Source organism: Pinus tabuliformis, chromosome 4_2 (genome assembly GCF_031772625.1).
Source record: "Pinus tabuliformis cultivar Carrire ecotype Pingquan chromosome 4_2, CPIR1, whole genome shotgun sequence".
Lineage (NCBI taxonomy): Eukaryota > Viridiplantae > Streptophyta > Pinopsida > Pinales > Pinaceae > Pinus > Pinus tabuliformis.
This window is the reverse complement of record NC_142304.1, coordinates 131,040,772-131,063,608: the sequence shown is the minus strand read 5'-3', so window position 1 is coordinate 131,063,608 and position 22,837 is coordinate 131,040,772.

Sequence of the window (22,837 nt, the reverse complement as noted above, 5' to 3'; positions counted from 1 at the left end):
TAACTCTTGCTTCGAAAATCCAATTTAGATCAGAATGGTGGAATTGGAAAGACGATGTAGAGGGCTACCGCAGGTCACAATTTTAGAACTGGGAGATCCAAAATTACAGAGTTACAGTCATTTCAAGATCGAGCTCCTAAATCAAGAAAAAGCGATATGAAGAAGTTTGATGGAAAGGATCCGGTAAATTGGATACTACAAATGGAGCAATATTTTGATCTACATGAGGTGCAACTATTAAAAATGATATGTATTGCATCTTTATATTTAGAACCGAATCAATTTTTATGGTATGAAGGGCTTTGTTCTCATAAACCGCTTGTCACGTGGTCAATTTTCATAGAGGAAATGATAGCACATTATGAGGATACAAAGAGAAACACCTGCTTTAGCCAATTGATAAATCTTAAACAAAAGGTTCAATGGCAGAGAACATTGAGGCCTTTCAAAAATTTAATATAAGGGTAAATGATATTCCAGAGAAGCAAAGGATTGATGTCTTCATAGGGACTTTAAAGGATAACATTCAACATGAGGTTTGTGTTTGGGAACTTGATTCATTGGAGAAGGCATTCAGGTTGGCAAGAGAAATTGAAAGCGGAATTATGGGAACAACGAATCCCACCACTCACAACTATAAATATGGAAGTGTTTTTTCACCTAGCCTTCCATAACCTACAAGGTTTACACCACAACAATTGGAAGGAAAAAGAGAAAAAGCGTTTTGTTACATTTTTGATAGCAAATGCACTAAAGGTCATAAGTGTGCTGAGAAGAAATTATTTTACATAGATTGTGAAGAGGAGGAGGAAAAGGATCAAGAAACATCAAAATAAGAGGATATACACCAAGAACCAACCCCAGAGAAACAAGAAATGAATCCGACCATATATTGTAAAGCATTGGAAAGAATTACCACTCCTAAAACTCTCAAGATAGAAGGACATATCAAGAAGAAAAAGGTTCAAGAAGTGAAGGATCACATCGAGAAAGAAGAAATGAATCCGAACATATCTTGCAATGCATTGTCCAAAATTACCACTCCTCAAACTATCAATATAGAAGGACATATCAAGAAGAAAAGGTAATAGTGTTGATTGATTCGGGTAGTACCCATAGTTTTATTCATTGTAAGATAGCCAAGGAATTGAATTGCTTCCTATATCCAGTACCAGAGCATCAAGTGACGGTTGCAAGTGGAGGAACCATAAATTGCTCTGGAAAGTGCCATAATATCAAGATATCCATGGGAGAATATTTATTGAATAGCACAATGCTTTCCATTCCAATGGGTGGTGTTGATGTGTACTAGGAGTCCAATGGCTATAATCGTTGGGTACAATAGCTTTTAATTTTCAAGAAATTTTCATGCAATTTTATTCAGAAGGAAAGAAAGTTGAATTAAGGGGTATCACAGGGAAATAGGGAAAGATAATCAGCTCTAACAGAATGACAAAGCTTCTAAAGAAATAAAAACGAGGCATAATTGCACAATTATGTTCACTAGCGATTCCCACATTGAAATCATTTATTTCTCCAGATCTCCAAAATGTATTGGACAATCATTCCAAGGTATTTGAGACTCCCAAAGGCCTCCCACCTATTCGTGATAATGATCATTCTATTCATTTTATTCCAGGAAGTGTTCCTCCAAACATCAGGCATTACAGATATCCCTATACCCAAAAGAGTGAAATTAAACGTATGGTTCCAGAAATGCTAGAGGTTGGTATAATTCAACCTAGTCAAATTTATTTCTCTACTCCAGTAGTATTGATGCATAAGAAGGATAGGTCATGGTGCATGTGTTCGGATTATAGAGAGCTCAACAAACTTACTATTAAAGATAAATTTTCCATTCCTATCATTGATGAATTATTGGATGAATTGCATGGATTAATTTACTTCACCAAGTTGGATCTTCATTTAGGATATCATCAAATAAGAATGAATATTGAAGACATTTTGAAAACACCATTTAGAAATTATGAGGGTCATTATGAATTTTTGGTCATGCCTTTTGGCCTTACCAATGCACCTTCTACATTTCAAGGTTTGATGAATTCCATTTTCAAACCCTTTCTTAGAAAAATTGTGTTAGTATTTTTTGATGATATACTAATCTACAACAAGTCTTGGAAGGATCATGTTCAACAAGTTGATTGAGTGCTCAGACTATTGGAGGAGAAACAATTATATGAAAAAACCTCCAAATGTTTCTTTGGAGTAAAAGAGTTGTAATACTTGGTTCATATTGTATCTCATGAAGGTGTTAAGGTTAGACCCTAAACAACAACAAGTTCTCCAACACTTAAAGGATAACCTCACTTTGGCATAGAATAGAATGAAAAAATAGGCAGATCAACATCGTAGTGAAAGAAGTTTTGATGTAGGCAATTGGGTATTTCTACGGCTACAACCATACAGACAAATGTCCCTCAAGCAAGCTAAGAAGGATAATAGATTATCACCAAAGTACTATGGTCCTTACAAGGTGTTGCAAAATATTGGTACTATGGCACACATATTGGAGCTTCCTGCATCTTCTTGAGTGCCCCCAGCTCTCCATGTTTCATGCTTAAAGAAGGTTATAGGTGACAAGCTCCCAGTTCAGACAATATTGTCGGAACTTGACGAGGAAGGAAAAATCATATTGGAACCTGAAGCAATCATGAAAACAAGAACTCGACAACTATGAAATCAATCAATTTCAGAGTATATCATCAAGTGGAAGAACTTACCCGCTAAAGATTTCAAATGGGAGGATGAGAATTTTATACAGAAGCATCTAGAACTACTCAAGCATTGAGGACAACACTTTTTGAAGGAGAGGGGCATGTTAGGTCCCTATACTACTAGTGTAACCCCTTATTGAACTATTAGTGCAACCCCCTTATTATATTGTTGTGCCCATGTAGTCCCTAGATTGTTATTATTGTGCCCCATAGAATCCCACTATTGTTATTGTTGTGCCTTTACATTATTATTGTTATGTCAGCTCTAATTATATTATGACCCCTTAGACTCCTATATATAGATAGGAGACCTTGTCATTTGGATCATCCAAGAATTGTTCATTTGTGTAATGTAAAGGAGGTTGCCCCCTTGAAGAGGCTGATTTCTAAGGCATTCATCTATCTTTTCTATCTTTTTGTGAGCTAATTCCATAACGGAAGTTTAGTCTAAGTTTTACTTGGTCTTATGACCCTTGTGGCATTATTTAAAAGTTCAAATGGAGAATAAAAGTACTCCTTACATCCATACTTCAAGGCTCGAATTAGAGAAGTATGCCAATCAGCTAGAATAGATAGAAAACACTTTGCAGGAAGCTAAAGAACAACTCTTTTATACTTCCAGTTTGTAGACTTCCCACTCCTCAAGAAAAATCAAGCAAAAGAAAGAGGGAGCAAGGATCTTCATCAACAACTGGGAGTGAAGCCAAAGCTTTCATGATCAGCTACAAGAAGAGGAGAAATTTGTCTCCTAGAGTAGAGGTGGACAAAGAGACTGAAGAGCAGGCTTCCATCATAATCACAGATTCACCACCTGCAACCAAAAAGTTTACGACATCTCCTACTAGACCTTCATCATCACAAGGTCAGAAGGAAAATGAGTTAGAGTCACAGAGTGTCCAAACAGAAAAAGAGAAGATAGTTTTTGATAGGTACAGGGAGATTAAGCTTAGAAATGAGATTCTAAAAAACAATACCTATAATCAATTTTGGAAGCAAACCTCCAGCTCATAGAGTAGATTGTTATAATTATTTGACACAGAGCATGGAAATATGCAGATGGCCTTCCTTGAGGCCCAAGTTCCATAGCCAAAAACAACAACAAACTACAAGAGCACTACCTTTGAGTTCAGGACCAAATACATTCATCCCACTGATCAAATGGAGATGCACAAGAAAACTAGTGAGATGATATATTCCACATTGACTAACACTGCTATGTCACTATATAAATTGTAGGTTTCATTTTCCAATGTTTAGTCATAGTTGAAAATGGAGAAGGTGTCCTCCTTAGCCAAGGATAACAGGATCAAGTCTTTGGAAGACTTGGTGCTATAGATATGGTATGACCCTAAAGATGTCAATGATGCTGAGGAGATTATTAAAAAGAAGAATCTAGACATTGCAGCCTTGAGAAAGAAGCTCAAGCTTCAAGCCATAAAGGATCCATTGACTAATGACATTGAAGAAAATGAAGCAAAGAAGGCAGATATGATGAAGCTAATTATAGAAAAGAATATACAAATTAGAGAAATAGAGGCGGAGATGGAGAAAATGATAAAGGATAAAGAATAAACTCAGAAAATGGCCATTGTCCCCTTGGATGCCATACCCATTTCTCAGCTTCCAGCAACAGGAACAACCACTGCAGCTACTTCTTCCACTCATAGTGCAAGTGTTGAACAAGTAACTAGGACACTGGAGAACATGTCACTCTAGTCAAAAGAGATTAAGACTTTGCAAGATCAGCTCAAAGCTTTAGAAGTAAAAAAGGGCAAAGCTGAAGCTACTTGTGTCGCTAAAATGCAGAAATCCCAGAGACTGTTGGAGAATTTGCAAAAAGTAGAAATGGATACCTCAATTGGGAAGACCTTGGCCCAATCCAAGGAAACCTTTTGGATGAATATACTAGACTATATGAATGAGATTTGGCCTTCTATCAAAATCATATTTGAGTAGGAGCTGATAGAAAAGGCTACAGAAGCTATTATGCAGGGAAGGGAGAAGCTTGGAGATATGCCCATAGAAGCCTCCAACATTATCAGGTTCCTGAATTCTAAGTCCAAATATGAACTTGAAGAAGTAGGAATCAGTGACAGAACTACTACTATTTTGGAAATCAAGAAAGTTTTGATAAAGAGGAACCTTATTAATCAGTTGGAAGAAAGATGTGAAACCTTGGAGCTACAAGTAAACATGTTTACTAACAGAATTGAAGCATTGATCCAAAAAGGATTTCCCAACATTTATTTAATAAATGACAAATTAATCACTCAGGAAGATTATGTCCTAAAGATGAAAGAAATGGCCAAAAGAAGCATCAAGTTCAGTGGGATAAGGGAAGTATGACAACAAAGGCGTTTTTGGAAACCATGTCAAATGATTTCTACATATAGAATGAGGTAAAAGACATTTTTACAGTGAAACCAACTTTTGTTAAATACACAGAGGTAGATGAAATTTACTGGAGGGTAACAAAATTGACCATACCAGATGAAAAGAGATGGGAAGAATTGGTCAATTTACTAGATTGAAGGGTAATTCGGGAGTAGTAAGACAGTTGCCAGTGCAGCAGCCACCACAATGACCAACACATCAATGCAGCACAACTCAGGGTGACTCAACAACCGAATCCATAAAAAGAGAGCCACCTTTCATTCCAGACGTTTACGTGGCCTATTTTTCTATCAGGAATTAATCGTATTGTTTGTAATTAGGCTAATAATACACTGTCAGTTTGACAATGATTTTGTAAATGACTTTTGTAATTATCAGTATAAATACTTCACTGTTTGAAGTATTAAGGGTTGATTTCTGAATGCAATTTCTTCTGTATATTTTATTTTTCAAAGTACTGGAGCATCAATAATACAAGGACCTTTCACAGGATTCATGTGGTGTACTAAATAGTGATGTGTTTCTTCTATTTATTTGTTTAAACATTGTTTTTTTCTCTGATATTCTAAAAATATGAATTACTTAACAGAAACTGTGATAAATAGGATTTGTTACTTAGAGCACCCTATTTTGGTTGTTGGTAATTTGAACGTTTTCCACTGAAGTCAAATCAAGGAATTATTAATTTCTCCTTCACCATCCATTTAATTTCTAAAAAGATCCAAATAGTGCAACCTAGCTTGCCCTGTGAGAACTCCTCTAAAAATTGATGCAAAATCCAGTTTACTTTATAAACTCCATAACCCAATAGAGTTATAATACTTAAATCAACCAAACCAATCAAATCAAAACAAACAAGTACAGTCATAACTAGCCTAAAATTCACATAAAACAAAGCTAAACTTTACAGAGGTATCCCTCTTTGATGATGGCAAGGCTAGATCCTAGCTTCTAAAGTGGTTTTGATGTTGTCCTATGTTTTTACTCCCTCAACCTCAAAAATATAGAATGGAAACAATATGATAACTGAGATGCTTAGAAAATAATCAATCAACTCATAATTGAGCCTGATGAACCAGTTGAGGGTTTTGCTAATAGATTCCTTCATTTATGTTAGGAGTTTCCTGAAGAAGATGTGGATTAGGATTTCTGTAAGCAAAATTTTGAGCATTTGGTTTAAATTTATTTGAATCAATTTGAATCTAAACCTCCTGATGTTTTCACTTCTCCAACTCTTGTGAATCGTGAGACACCTCTAATTTCATAGGAGGAACCTATTATTCCTTTTGTTCCTTCTCCTCCTCCTTTTCTAGTCTCGATGTGGGTGACTCCTTGCGGTGATTGTAAAGTTAGGAAATATGAAAATCAAACTCTTAATCCATCTTCTCATTCTTCTTCTGCTTTTCACAATTCAGATTCCATGGAGGAAATTCCAGATTGGCTCATGGAGCCTACATTGAAGACTAGCTCCTCCATTCCACAAGATGATGTTACTATTCATAAGTTTAGTCTTGATTCTAATTTCGATTTCTATTATCCCCTATCATGTACAGGCCATGACTCTTTGTACCATGGTTCGCTTGAGAAATCTGTTCCACCAACTATTTTTTCACACTCTCTTGATTTTCATGTTGTTGTGTTCAAATTGTGATTATATACATGGAAGTCACATTATATAGGTAGGGGAGCAAGAAAGAGAATATGCTTTCATGTTTCTTCTATTTTCTAAAATACTCCATGTGAAGGTGATGCGCTTCCATTCTTGAATGATTTTCAATCTGCTAATCTCGGTAGTGAATCAGATGTATTCAATTCTTTCAATCAATCTGTAACCTTGGGTCATCCCAATGACGATGAATTTATTGATGTATTCAATCACGAATGCCGAAGTGTATCAATTGATCTTTTAGTTTCTCATGAATATTTTACTTTAGATACAAAACCTGTTTCGGTCAAAGAAGATGTGCTTATTGAAACTTCCTCTTCATCTCACTATCCCTTGTGGTCTACCATCTATTATGCATCTACTTGCGACAGAGATACTCCGTGATCTTTAAGTTATTCATCCAATGAATTATCTTCTCAATTGACATAAGGTAGTGAGATTATCCATGATGCAAATGAAAATAATTGAATCATTGAGTACTCTTTCCATCCCTCAACATATCTTCTCTTTCATGAAGACAACTCTTCAAATCATCTTGCTCATGAAATTTCCCTGATTCATTCATCTTTTAATTTGTGATCAGAAGAATCTTTCGACTTGACTAATCTAGTTGTTGAAGCTAAAAAATCTGGTGAAATCAGTGATAGAGACAGCTACCATCCGATGAGTAGTGTCGTTATTGAAACCAATGGTAGTAGCTATCCTCAAACCATGCATGATCTGCTTCAATCTTCAGAATGTGATTTTAGAATCTTGGAGAGTTCTGGGACCTGCGAGGGAGTTGAGGCACTTCAAATTCCATGGATGGTTATTTCAAGATCTTGCGACTCTGGTAAGCCCCCGAACTAACTCAATTCTAATTTTTCCTGCACAATCCTTCCCTTTTCATGGTTTCATTTGATGAAAATTTATTTTTGAAAAAGTTTGGTGTTTCAGGTGTGATCTTTCAAATTTTCAAAATTTTACTTCTAACCGGATTCAGGAATTTGTTTCAATTCATTCATCTTCACGCAAATCTCTCGCATCAAACTTGAGTTTGGAATGTGTATCTCTCATAGATTTATGGAATTACGAAGTTGATCATTCCAAGGACTATCTTTGGCCGAAGGAATCATGCTTATCGAATTCATTCCTTAATAGTTAGCTTTGGGTTATGTTATATTGCAAATATGTCCTTTCATCGCACTAGTAATCCTCTTGAGTGATAATGAATGCACAAGTTATCACATGAATCAAGTTCTTCTTTGTTCACTATGCCTTGACTTTTCTCATGTATTTGTTGTGTTGGCATCCCTTTTAAATTATTTTTATGATTACGATGCGTGTACAGTTTGTCACATTTGGCTTGGGAGGAACTTGGTTCAATTGTTCAGAGCATTCTCAAAGCTATCCAAATTGATTTATCTTGGTTAATTCAAAACTAGGAATTTGATGCTTTAATCAACCCATCTGATCATTATTCTGTCTCTGATGATTATCATTCCTTATTTTCATATTTTCATATGTGTGAAGTATTTTTATGTTTAATCGTGATTAGCAATTTCCTTTACAAAAATTAGTGACACAAAATCTCAATTTTGAAATAAATCCTCATTTCCTAATCAATCACTCACCAATCCAACCTATTCCTTGATTGCTTGATTAGGATTGACTTCAAAATTAGGCTTTCCCTCACCTATGATAGTGAGGAAGGGTCTTGACTTCTCTTTCAACCCCAGTTTACAAATTTTTCCCCATCAATTCCAAATTGTTCATAGTTATGAAGATTATTGAAGTTTTAAATGGTTTATTTGAATCATGAAAATTACATGTACTTTCACATAGGCTCAAAATGTTACTCACTAACACCATATTCTAGAACCAATGCCTTTCAAACTTGAGTAATGAAATACTTTTTGAAGCATGAATCAAAATCACACATATAATGAATTATAATTTGATGGTCGATTATTAAGATATGACAATTTATTCATCTTATTAATGCTCAAAGCCAAATAATACTAATTATGCTTCACTTTGAACATTCATGGGAATAATTTTGGTTTCAATCATCCTTGCATGAAAGCCTCACTTCCCATTTTTAAACATGCATTAGAAGTCTTGCTTCAAAAATGAAGAATACATCCTAATTAGTATAGCATGCCACTCAAATTAGGGTCAATATTCTACCAGAACTTGCAAACTTATCTAATTCAAATGGTACAATAAATCCACTGATCTCAGTTGACTTAACTGTATATGCTCGTTTTTTCAGTTTTCTAACATTTTACAGGAACTTCTACATTACCTCAATGGGACATGGGAAAAGGAATATAGGTCCTTGTAAGAGATTGGTTGTAGGTAAAATCTAGTGGTCGAATCTATCCTCAAACCATTATGAGTTGTAAGAGCATGATTTTTTATTATTACATTACACAATCTGGAACCTGTTGATGGCCAAAAACGACCATAATCAACATTTGGAAGATCATCCATTCAGGGCCCTAATGAGACCCTTATCTATTTGGGATGGTGATTTTCACTGGTTAAAATGGGTCTAGTTACCCTATTCCTAAAACTAGACTATGCTAATGTTGATCTAATCTAAACTAATCTATATATACAAATCTAAGTCTAAAACTACCCTTTTCCTACATATGATATTTCTTGTTGTCATCAGTTAGCAAAGGGAAAATACTTGCTTTCTCATGGCATGCTTGCAAGAGGTAGTCTTTTGTGCTAGCTGAAATGAGGGCTCAACTAAACCACATGGAAATTTGCTCCTACAAAAAGAGGTTTTCCACAATACATTCCTAAATGTAAATGCAATTTTAATCTACCATGCAAGCAACAAATGAAACCTATTCTATCTTGATTAGGAAAAGGAATAATCCTCGTCCTTCTTAAGAGCAAGATATAAAAGGGGGAAGGATTGTAATTGAATTTAAGGTTAAGATGTGCTAACAAATTATAAAAATAGTTCATATATTTTGCAACAATTGAAATGTATACGCATTATCGATCATCTCAATAAATAATTACTAATACTTTTCATGCATATACTTAAATTCAATTTTTAATGAATGGATTCGATATTAGATGAATAATAGTATTAAGAAATAGTTTATTTAACACAATAACAATTTATACAAGACAAGATTGCAAATAACTGATAAATTGATTTATCAGAAACTACAAACAAGTATCCTCAAATCCAATATCAAATCCTAATTCAAAATTTGTTTGGTCCTACAAAGATAGTGTTACAAGATTTTGAATAATATAAAACAAATGAAATTAACAATAGTGCTAACATTAATCATTAATACAGTAATTCAGAACAAAATTAAATATAAATCAAAATCAAATTAATATAAAAGAAATAACAAAAAACCTACAAATTCATGCAATAGTGCAATGAAATTCAAACTTATTATTAGTTTTAAGATGTCTTTTGTTTTTATACAATCCTTTAAATCCCAAATTCCTTCTGGAATTAGTTTTACAACTTCTTCCTTTAAAAAATTGAGAACTCTCTTTATTCAACAGAAAAATATATCTCTTTACAATAGTGTAATTGACAATCTCCTAGTGCAGAACCTCTACAAATGCATATCCATACTCCTTTTATAATCATATGAGTTTGTTTTACTTCTCCTTGATCTTTTGCCTCCAATCTTCCATTCTTAACTTACAATGCAAAATCCACTTGCTTAAATATGAATTAAATCTAAAATAAAACTTTAAAAAATAAAAATGAAAAATACGATAAAAAATAATCCTAATAAATCATATTAAAATCTAAAATATAATTATCTTAAACTAAAACTAAGTTAAAATCTAAATATACTTGAATTAAAACAAAATCAAATTTAAATAATAGAAATAAAAACCAAATCATTTAAATTAAAAAAAATAATAATAAAAACAAACTAAATTAAAATAATCTAAAATAAAATTAACATTAAAATTAAAATTAAAATTAAAGTAAAATAAAACTAAATTAATGACCAGAAATAACAACTTAACATTAAAACTAAAACCAAGCCAAATTAAGTAAAACTAAAGTATTTTTAAAATAGCATTTAGAACTAGAACATAAAATGTCCATGGGGTCTTGGATAGATGGTGATCGGGTGTTTTGTGAAAGTAATCCTTGATGTGAAGTCATTGGTTTAATTCCTTGCCCCAATCAGAGTGATATATAAGGCATGTTGAAGATATAGTCCTCCCAAACTTACAAAAAAAACTAAAATAAATAAAATAAAATAAAAAAATAAACTTCAACTTAACTAAAATAAAAACTTTAATCAAACCAAACGTAACAAAATCTCAAACAAATGACTTTGCCAAATCTCGCAAGAAACGAAAACAAAAAGACTTACACAACCATAAATAATTAAAGATATTAGTTTAGTAATGTTCTTAGCCGATTTTTTAATCTATTTGATCTCCTCCAAGTTTATAAGAAACTTTGTACTTATATATTCTTGATTGCCCCAAAACTCTAATGGAATGGATTCGACTCGTGAACTCATTCTCCAATTGTGTGATTCTCCAATTGTATACTCCCACACAGACCTTCATTCCTTCACCGTGAGAGGTGGATGTTGAGTGATAGGTGGAAGAGGAGAGAAATGTGGTTAGGTATGTTCATTTCTAGATTTCGTAAATTGATTTATATGCCATTTTTTTTTTAATTTTGACTCACTTCTTTAAATAGTTTGAGCATTCCCAAATGCGGGTGATTAAATGCACTATCACAGCGTAGCAAAAAAGGGATAGCAAGTGGCGAAGACAACTGGTCACCCATGCTTCCCTTTAGAACTCTACCGCAGGCATTTATGGAGTTTTATTTCAGTGCATAGGACAAGGTAGACTCGCTCTGTTGATTAAGATGACGCTCTTGGATCGCTTCCCCCATACTCCTCCTCTGAACCTTAATTGTCTCCCTACTGTCGCATAGCCGAGCCTGCGCACGACATCCGGGAGAAGATGCCAGTTACTGAGTTGCACTGAATTAGACGAGAATTCCCATTTCTCGCACAACCTCCCTCGTCGCCTTCGCTCTAATATTTCGGACCTCAACCTTGGCACTGATTTAAATACCTCTGCTCCTTCGGCTCCCTCCAACAATTCCACACCTGTCACTGCTCATCCTTGTCCCAGTTTATCCAATTCAAGCTACATTAACATGCCTCGGCTACGCCATCAAATGCACTGCCAGAGGGGTGGCAGCAGAGGGAGAGCAATTCAGCCTCCCTCCCTGTCCTTCTAGGAATCTACCCCCTCTACCATTTCTTCCCCCTCTTCTGCAACTCACTTCACAGAACGATATCCTGCCACCCGCAGCAAATGAGAACGCGTACAGACAATAGGTTCATTGCGTGCTGCAGAGGCTCCTCAACCTCCCAGCCATTCAACCCAATTTCAGTTTCGGTGTACTCTAGACAGGTCGTGCATAATTACCACAATTTTTGTAGCATTCAAAGAAATACCTCAAAGCACATACGTCCTAGTTAGCCATATCCCGGACAAGATAGTTGCAAGAAAAAGGAAATCCCCTGGCAATAGCTCAGGGGAATGCAAAAGACAGGAGGATGCTCTAGAATGCAAAGGCACAGATCATGGAGGTAATACCTCAACCCACTCCAAGACGGTGGAGGAAGCCCCAAGAGCTCAACAGGTTGCGGAGGATGAGATGGAGGATTACATATGTCCGATCGTCGAAGAACCTCCTCACTCCAATGACACATAGTTGTTCCAAGCTAACCCTCCTACCAAGTCATGAGCTCACAGATTTCCATATCAGTGGTCCATTTTGTCGTTTCCTTTGTGAAAATGTTGTCAGCGATCTATTTTGTTGCTTACTATATGCAATTGTTGTTAAATTTTAATGTGAAATCTGATAAACTGTTCCAGGTTATAACCCCTGCGTGGGCAGCAAACATTTCAATTTTGGACTAGTTTCCCCATTGCAGGCAATCACTTTTAGATATAGGTTGTTAAACATAGCTTATTCTAAGATCTGAACTGCAGAGGCCGGTGCCTCCTTGTACCATTTTGTTATATTAATAGATTTAGACATATTTAGAAAAAAAAAATAGTTTGAGCATTTTATTTGCTTACTAGTTCCATGGACTCCTGAGTATCAACCCTTTTTGTTTAGATGGCTTAGTTTTTACACTATAATTTTCAACTAATTAAGTGTTGATATTTTTTTTAAATGTTAGTGATTTTCATGTTAGTAATAAAACATAAAATTAAAAATAAAAAAAACATGACAAAAAAAAAATCAAATACAAAAAAGTATATAAAAAACAAAAAACCTATAAAAACGTAAAAAACCAAAATTAACTAGTGGAAAAAAAAAATTGAATAAAAAAATAATGAAAAAAACAAAAGATAAATAAAAATATCAATAAATAAATGATTTTCTTCAAATATATATATATATATATATATATATATATATATATATATATATATATATATATATATATATTTTTTAAAGAAAAACAAATTAACCTAAAAAAAATCTAAAAACATAAAAAAAACAAATAAAAAAAAAATCTCATTAGAAAAAAAAAACTTAAAATAATTATAAAAAAAACAAAAACAAAAAAACAAAAAACAAATTAAAATTAAACAAAAAAATCAATTAAACAAGAAATAATTTAAATAAACCAAATTAAAAATAGAAAATAAAATAAAATAAAAAATTTAAGAATTATTTTTTTAATTAAAATTATAAAAATAAAGAAATAACATAAATTAAAATTAAAAGAATATAACAAAAAAAAATTAAAACCATTAAAAAAAATTAAAAAACAAAATTTCAAAAAAAATAATTCAAAACAATAAAAATTAAAATAAAACAAATAAAAAAAAACATTAAGAAAAACTATATTAAAAAAAACAATTAAAATATTTTATTTATTAAAATAACTCCTGCCCCCCTCGCTTAGCCCCACCTCACCGCCTCCCTCTCCCTCCCTACCCCCTCGCTCCCCCTCTACTCCCTCTACCACAGCCTCCCTCTCCCCTCCCCCTCGTCCCTCCCTGCCCCCTCCTCGACCCCTGCACCCCCCGACCCCCTTCCCTCACCCCCTATCCCCTCCCCACCCGGCCCTCCCCGTCTAACCAGGGCCCCAGCTAGCGGCCAAGAGGCTGATTCCTTGGCCGCTGGCTGGGGGCTAGTGCGGGCAGGGAGGGCCGTGTAGGGAGGGGACGGGAGCTGAGGGAGAGGGAGGGCAGGGGTCGGGGGTGGGGAGAGGGGAGGGTCGGGGGAGGGGGGAAGGAGGGGGTGGGGTGGAAAGTGGGGGGGGGAAGGAGGGGGTGGGGTGGAAAGTGGGGGGGGGAAGGAGGGGGTGGCGTGGAAAGTGGAGGGGGGAAGGAGGGTGTGGGGTTGGAAGTGGAGGAGGGGAAGGGGAGGGGGCTGGAGTGGATGAGCGGAGGGGGAATGAGGGAGTGGGGAGGCAGAGGGAGGCAGTGGGATGCGGCTGAGAGAGGGGGTGGGGAGTTATTTTAGTTAATTTTTTTATTTATTAAAATAACTCGCCACCCCCTCTCTCAACCGCATCCCACTGCCTCCCTCTCCCTCCCCACTCCCTCGTTCCCCCTCCGCTCCTCCACCGTAGCCCCCCTCCTCCCCTCTCCCCTTCCCCTCCTCCACTTCCAACCCCACCCCCTCCTTCCCCCTCCCCCAACCCTCCCCTCTCCCCACCCCCGACCCCTACCCTCCCTCTCCCTCAGCCCCCATCCCCTCCCTACACGACCCTCCCTGCCCGCATCGTCCCCTAGCTAGCAGCCAAGAGGCTGATTCCTTGGCCACTGGCTAGGGGTCGGTGCGGGCAAGGAGGGTCGTGTAGGGAGGGGACGGGTGCTGAGGGAGAGGGAGGGTAGGGGTCGGGGGTGGGGAGAGGGGAGAGTCTGGGGAGGGGGGAAGGAGGGGGTGGGGTGGAAATTGGAGGGGGGAAGGAGGGGGTGGGGTTGGAAGTGGAGGGGGGAAGGAGAGAGGGGAAGAGGGGGGCTAAGGTGGAGGAGCGGAGGGGGAACGAGGGAGTGGGGAGGGAGAGGGAGGCAGTGGAATGTGGCTGAGAGAGGGGGTGGGGAGTTATTTTAATAAATACAAAAATTAATTGTTTTCTTTAATATAGTTTTCTCTTAATGTTTTTTTTTTTTTCAAATTTGAATTTTTATTTTTTTTTAGATTTATTTTTTAATTGTTTTGAATTTTTTTATTATTTGAGGTTTAATTATTTTTATTTTATGTTTTTTTTTTTTCAATATTTGAATTTTTTCATTTCTATATATTTTTTATATTTGATTATTTTGTCATGTTTTTTATGTTTTATGTTTTATTATTATTTTTTAATTTCTTTTTTCAATATTCCAATTTTTGTTTTCTTTTGTATTTTTGTGTTTTTTTTCTATTGTTTTTTTTTCAATATTTGAATTTTTCCATTTCTATATATTTTTTATATTTGATTTTTTTTTTGTCATGTTTTTTATGTTTTATTACTTAATATTTTTTAATTTTTTTTCAATATTTGAATTTTTTTTTTCATTTGTATTTTTGTGTTTTTTTTGTTGTTTTTTCTTTTAATTTTGAGTTTTTGCATTTCTATATATTTTTTATATTTGAGTTTTTTTTGTCATGTTTTTTCATGTTTTATTACTTGTTACTATTTTTTAATTGTTTTTTTCAATATTTGAAATTTTGTTTTCTTATGTATCTTTCATATATATATATATATATATATATATATATATATATATATATATATATATATATATATATATAGGGTCCGTGTCGATGATTGTCTAGCAACCCGATCCCATTATGTGCAATTTGATAGTTGATTTTAAATTTTTCGTTATAATGAATAGAGTCTGCCCCACGATGTGTTAATTTCATGGTTGGTCTTTAAGTTTTCATTACAATGGGTTGAACTCACCTACACTGCGTGTGAATTGGATAGTTGATTTTTAACTTTTCTTTGCAACGTATCAAGTTGTCTTTGGCTAAGATTTTAAAATCGTTATAAATTTAACATTTAAAAAAATTACTCTCAATATATAAACTCGTTCTTTCAAGTGTTCATTTTTAAAGTTTTTTTAGTCATAAAATTTTTCCATAATGTCATGTTTGAAATATTTTGAAAACTTAAGATTGCTTTGTAGTCATAATCTTTTGTTTTAAATCCATGGTTGGAAATTTGTCAACATTTTAATGTTTTTCTAAGTCACGATATTTAATCTTTAATGTTATGGTTGAAAACAGTTATAAATATTTTTTTTTAGCACCATGCTTGAAAATTGTTGGAATTTTAAGGTTTTTCAAAGAAGTGATATTTTAATTTTAATGTCATGCTTAAAAATCATTGGAATTTTAAGGCTTTTCAAAGACGTGATATTTTATCGTTAATGTCATGCTTAAAAATCGTTGGAAAATTAAAGTTTTTCATAGTCATGATATTTTATTTTTAACGTCATTATTAAAAAATGTTGAAAATGTACCTTGAAAAAAAAGATGTTAGTCCAACATCAACACTTTTCGATTTCAAGGTGTTTTTTGCGCCAAACAAAATGGCTTTTATTGTTTTTTACTGTTTTTTTTTTAAATATTGAAAATTTACTCTGAAAAAAAATGGTGATGTAGAATCAACACTTTTTATTTTTGGATTGTTTTTTCATGTTTTTTTTTTGGGCTCAAGTACCTGTTTTGAGGTAATAGTTCCCATTTGATTGGTAACTATGTTGATATTCAATTGAGAGCTTATGTTTCCTTTCTAGCAAGCCAATTTTATTTGATTTCAGTTGACAAAGTTGCAGAGAATAATGTTGAAAATGGTTTGTGGATAAGGGGAGAACACTCCATGCCCTTACAGGTTATTTAAAATCATAGGACTTGGATCTCTTCTCCTCAGAAGCAGCCTTTATATTAAACAATAAATAAAAGGTTATTACTAAATTGTTGTATCATATCAACACACTTAGATAACCTGTTGATGAAGTGTGTAAAATGAGTTGTAAATAGGCTAGGGGATACATCAGGTAAAAAGACCCATTCAACCCTAACAACCTACAAATTTCCTAGGACAGAGTACAAAGCTATGCCAGGTGCATGGGAGAGTGTGGAGATAATCAGATTGGGTTGAAATTCCATTATTTGATGATATGGTTTCCATATAGGATCTACAAGAGTGAATTTAAATTGGCTAAGAAAAAGGAGGCTACATGTTGGAATACCATATGGGATAAAGAGGGATACCTCCTTCCTAATAAAGTAGGGAAATCAGATTTCAATCTCAGCAACCTTTATTGGTGCCCTATTCTCTTTGACTCCAACTAATCGTTGGTGACATAAGGGAAATGCAATAGTTTTGGCTGGGAAGGATATAACAAGTATCCAAATTTTCACATTTTCAATGCCCATCTAAAACCTTTTTGATATCATGTTTTAACTTTCTATCATCTCTTTATGCACTTTTTATCCATTATCACCCCAATCTTGACGTAGATATGACTACTCTCTTTTTCGCCACTTTTATGCTTTTTCTTATGCATTATGTTGTGAAACTAATATCTTTCATATTAATATTATTAGACAAGAGAGAAAGGATGTGTTTGCAACTCCTCTAAGTGGTTGTGACTCCTCCAATGGCTGCAACTCCTCCATGTTGTTAACATTCCATTTATAACTCCATAACAGGTGTTGTAACTCCATGAGCTACAATATGAAGAGTGTTGAAACTCTCTTCCACCCCACCACTACAACATTTCTATAGCGCTACAACTCCAACTTGATCATTAAAAGGGGTGTTATAACTCCCCCAGTACCAATGATGTTATTGAAACTCATGCATACCTTAACTCTGCATTGTTGCAACTCTTGTTTTCATAACTTCCATTATTGCAACTTCGGCAAATTATGATAAATTATAGGTAAATGTTCTAGTTGTATAATTGATGTGTGTTTCTCACAATGGAAGGAAATAGAGGAAAGTGGATAACCAGTCAGGAAGGATTCCAGAGCTTCCAATGATTCCCAGTTGATCTAAGTCATCATTTTCCCAAATCATACCAAATTTGAATGTATTTGTGTAACTATATACACAGCTTGATTCACTCAAGCTGGTTGTCACCAAGTTATCACTTAGTTTAGACATTTGTATTTTTGCATAAATACCTAGCTTTCCTCAAATCCTAAGGGAAGGAGGAGAACGATAGAAATAGTTGTCAATTATTGTATAATTTTCGTTTCTTGTAATATAAAGACTCTTTTGTTCCATTCATTCGATGCTCGTCTTGTGATCATGTGATTGAAGGTTTTCGAGTACCTTTCCTGAGGTAGGGCCCCTTCCTTATTGTGGTACTACTAGGAAGCATTAACATGTAGCTTAGTATTTACCATTCTAGTTGCTTTACAACTAGTTTACATCATTTCTACTGAATTTATATTTTCATTTAATTTTGTTAATTTCCTTTTACTGCATTTCGTAGTTTCCTTTGTTGCAATACGGTTAATTTCCTTTTGTTATGATTATGATATTTGTTAATTCTATAATTTTATTACTTACTTGTTGTTGCAACTCCAGGTTATGTTACTATAAGCACTAATCATGAGATTAACTATTTGTTAACGGATTTTCTTGTTTTTTTAATATGGTTGTTTTTGCAACTACCATTGTTGTAGCTCGCCTATAGCATAGTTTTACTATATTTTCAGTGATAGCTTGCAATTTGAGAATGTGTTATGTTTGAATATTATTTCTATGTTGTTTTCTCATCATTTGTTGAATTTTAGGCATCTGTTATTTCATCTTTGTTATGGCCATCCAAGAATATCATATTAGAACTAGTCACTCTTAGTAATCAGCATGTTTCCTTTTTTGCAAGTGTGGTTACTTTTCCTGTAAGTGTCATGTGATTTTCCAAATCAATGACCTATTAAATCATCCATATCTTGAACTCTGGAAACCATTATATTACTACAACTTCATGACACAATAGACTGCACTAGCATAGATTGTGCACGATAGTTCACAAGTTCCAAACAAACCATAGAATTGACAATTTAAATGCACAACTGATCAATTACTCATTAAGGTAATTAAAAGTAATTGAAAGGTGTTTCAACTACATTTTAGGATTAATTACCTAATATTAATTCTTATATTTGTAACATAACCACCTCCCTTAAGCTTCTATTTTTTTTGTTTTTCCATTTCACTCTTTCCTTCCCTTCCTGTCCCTTTTTTTCTCTTTTTTAATTAATTATATCACATTTCCTCCTCTTGTTGAATCAATTGTCACCTACTTCTCATTGCAATGTGGAAGTCTACCATAGGCCCACCAATAGTCAATTAAGCAAAAGATTCAGAACATGTACGCTTCTTCACTCACCAACACTGTCGACGTCTTGACCCCCCGACCTTCGACTAAGTTGGGGTCGGCCCATTTTTTAGGAAAAGATGTACCTCCTTCTAGATGCCCTGATCCTCGACTTCTGACCTAGTCGAGTTGGTACATCGTACCTTAGTATGGTGCCTCTTTCTGATACGCCTCTCGACCTCCGACTAGTTAGGGTCGGCCCATTCTTCAGCATGGGGCTTACTTCCTTTTGATGGTCCGACCTCCTACCTTTGTTACATCTTGGGCTTAAATGATCCTCAAAACCTATGTACCAGCCCATGTGATCCCATCTGCAAATACACAGTTGACGTGTATAGGGTTTATCTCCCATTCTCAGATAAGGTTGGGGCGATCAATCTTTATAAGGTAAAGAGTGCCCTTCTTCCTTCTTCTAAGGTGACTTGAAATATTCTCAATACATCCCCTCCTGTCATTGGTCATTCAAATCTAGCTTCTTCAACCAAGACTTTGGTTCAAGTGTCCTTCGGGCTCTTGAAACAATTACAGAGCTTGATTATCATTCTTCCTTGCAATTATGCCATGGCTTGGTCAAGGAATTTCAATTCGTCCCCTAGTAATTCCTTAGGCAGGGATCTCTACAATCTACTAGAGGATAAGTTCCACCACCAGGTAGGCTTTCTTGAACCAGTCTTCTCGACCATGGCCCTGTCTCTAAGGCCTGATAAACCTCCATATCCTCTTCAGGGTTCTGCCACTATACCAAATTTAATTTAAATATTTTTACGATGTTACCACTCCCGAGCTTAGGTGATAGCTACATTAATGGTTTTCTAGCCCATGAGCCTTCCCTACCCTTGGGTAAGGAACTCCACACATGGTGAAACATGATCTCATTCATCTGTTATCTACCACAGGATTGGCGTAAGCTCCAAAGAGGCTTCTACCTCAGCGGTCGCATGCTAACAAATCCAAAACCCACGCAGACTCTACGAGCGACTTCTTGGAATTATTCCACACCTCCTTGTGCCTCACCGATAAAGCGAAAGAAAATTTTACGGATATTTGGCCTGCTTGAAATAAGAGGTTGTAGGGCATATAGTTAAAGCAATAGGACAGTTAGGGAAAGTTGTAGAGATCGACTGGCCTTGAGGAAGCTTTCTTTGGCATTCACCCAATGCTTGCATGGCGGCACAACAACATGTAACTGAATACATAACTTGTAAACAAATACCGACTTTTCCCTATAGGGGACTTCTATGTAGACTGCACATAATGAAAGGGTCTCAGAACCCACTATCTTCAAGGATCAATTCAAGCTCTCAAGGCTTTGGCTATGGCCTCTAATTTATCATACAATTATTCTATTGTTAATCATGTATTATTATTATCACAGTTAAGCATGTCATTCAGATTCAGGTTCAGTTCATCTCTCTAGCTTAGACATCATTATTATGTGGTTTTATTGCACCTCTTTTGTATCAAGTACTTTGTGGTTGCCCCCAATAAGTGATTAAACACCTTTACTTTCAGATTCAGCACAAGTGTGTCTATATATATATATATATATATATATATATATATATATATATATATATATATATATATATATATATATATATATATATATATATATATATATATATATATATATATATATATCAGTATTCATATTAGGATAATATCCCCTTGTTGTCTAGGTAAATCCTCTTCGCTGACAGAGATGATCCCTCTAGCCCAATGAGTGGGTCTAGCAACCTAAGTGACAATCTACCAAACACTTTCCTAGGTTAAAATTGAAAAGAGAGACAAAGAATATGGACTACCTCATTCTGATGCTATCAAGTCGCCCTTCATTGAAGATCTCGAATCACTTGTGTCACGGGTTCATTCTTACTACTCACAATGTTTATGCACCTGCACAAGAGATCAAGATAAAACAAGGCATGAAAATACAAACAGCATATTCAAAGGAAACCTACTTAATTGATAAAGGAATGTTAAGATAGATGATACATGAGCATACACATTAATGGAAAATGAACCAGTAGTTTTATATTAATAGAAAATAAGGGGAAGCATACAACCAAGCCTTGATGTTGATAGGATCTCCTTGAAATCAATATCCAAGTCCAAGCTAAGCTCTCCAATCACTTCTTCTCCAAGCGAAATGAGTAGCATATAGGCACAATCTTAGCATAAGCGTGAAAATATACATAAACCAACCATTTGGGAATGGGAGAGGATGAATATATAGGCTAGGAAAGGGATTTAGGATCTCTCCAATGATAGGAGTAGGCCCTTATCTCAAGGAGGTAGCTCATAGGGATAAGACCAAGAGGCCAAGTTGGGAGAATTCGACCTCATCTATGCCGAACAACCTCCATCTCACCACTCTGGAAGCTTCTAGATCACGAAGCGTCACATCCTCTTCAGGAAAATTGCCTTTCTGGGATCATCGCGGTTATACAAGTGAACGGAGTGATTCCATCACAGGTCAAATATAGTGCAATAGGCGATCATCATTGTTTTCCTCATAAGGGCGATGATTCTCAAATTAGGGTTTTAGAGCTATTTCCTTCAGGGGAAGCTCAAGGCATTTTCCAATCAAAGTCTTAGGAAGGATTTGAATTCCATATATGAATGAGTACACTGCATGTGGTCATGTTTCGGGAAATTCACGGTATGTCATGGGAAAGTGCAGGAGGTGTGACAAAATATTGTGTAACAAATTCCCCCTAAAGCATGAAGTCAGAATGAGGAGTGATAGTTGATATGCTTTACGAGCTTTTCCAAGGATGAGGACAAACACTATTAGGAGACCTAAAAATCAAGGACGCATATACATATACATATATGATATCAAAGCATGAATCCATGGTATGGGCGCAGCCATCCAGATGATAAGGACTATATGAAAGGATTCATGGTATGGGTGTAACCATCCAAATGAGAAGGACCATCTGTGAATCTAAGATCCAAGGTATGGTAGCAACCATCCGATATAGATGGAGCATCATAAATGTAAAGTCGCATGGTATGGTCATAGTCATCCATGTAGCATAAACATGTGTGCAATCATGAATAACATATAACTCCACGCAGCCTAAGTCATATCAAACAAGACCTAAGGTATTTCACTCCATTCCGACCCAATAAAAGTACAAATTCTAACACGCGAACGAATGTGTTGAAGTCGAACATGCTAGAAAACCACTTAATTACTGGCTTAGAATGACGTGGACCGTTAACAGGTACGAGAGAAACCACCAATAATGAAAATGGATTTCAAGGTACGACAGTACAATCCATGAATGTGATAATGAAATTGAAGTCGAACACTCGTGGAATCATCCAATCAAACACCATTGATGAAAACCCATCGTCAGATGTGAAGAACTTGCCATTAAGGTATGTAAGTTATAAGGTACTGAAAGGGAGTTTCTAAGTCATCTTCTTGGATAATGAGCTGAAGTCGACCAGAAGTGACCCGTCGAAGGAGGGAAATGATGATTCCCCCATCATCGACACAAAACAAGGAATAAAGTGGAATAAAATGAATAAGATCCAGGACTGTAGCAAATATTCAGACAATGTATAGGTAATAGATTGCAAATAGGATGTCTCTTTAACATACTAGTGACATGACTTCGGAGTGTGGCAACATTTGACTCAACATAGGACC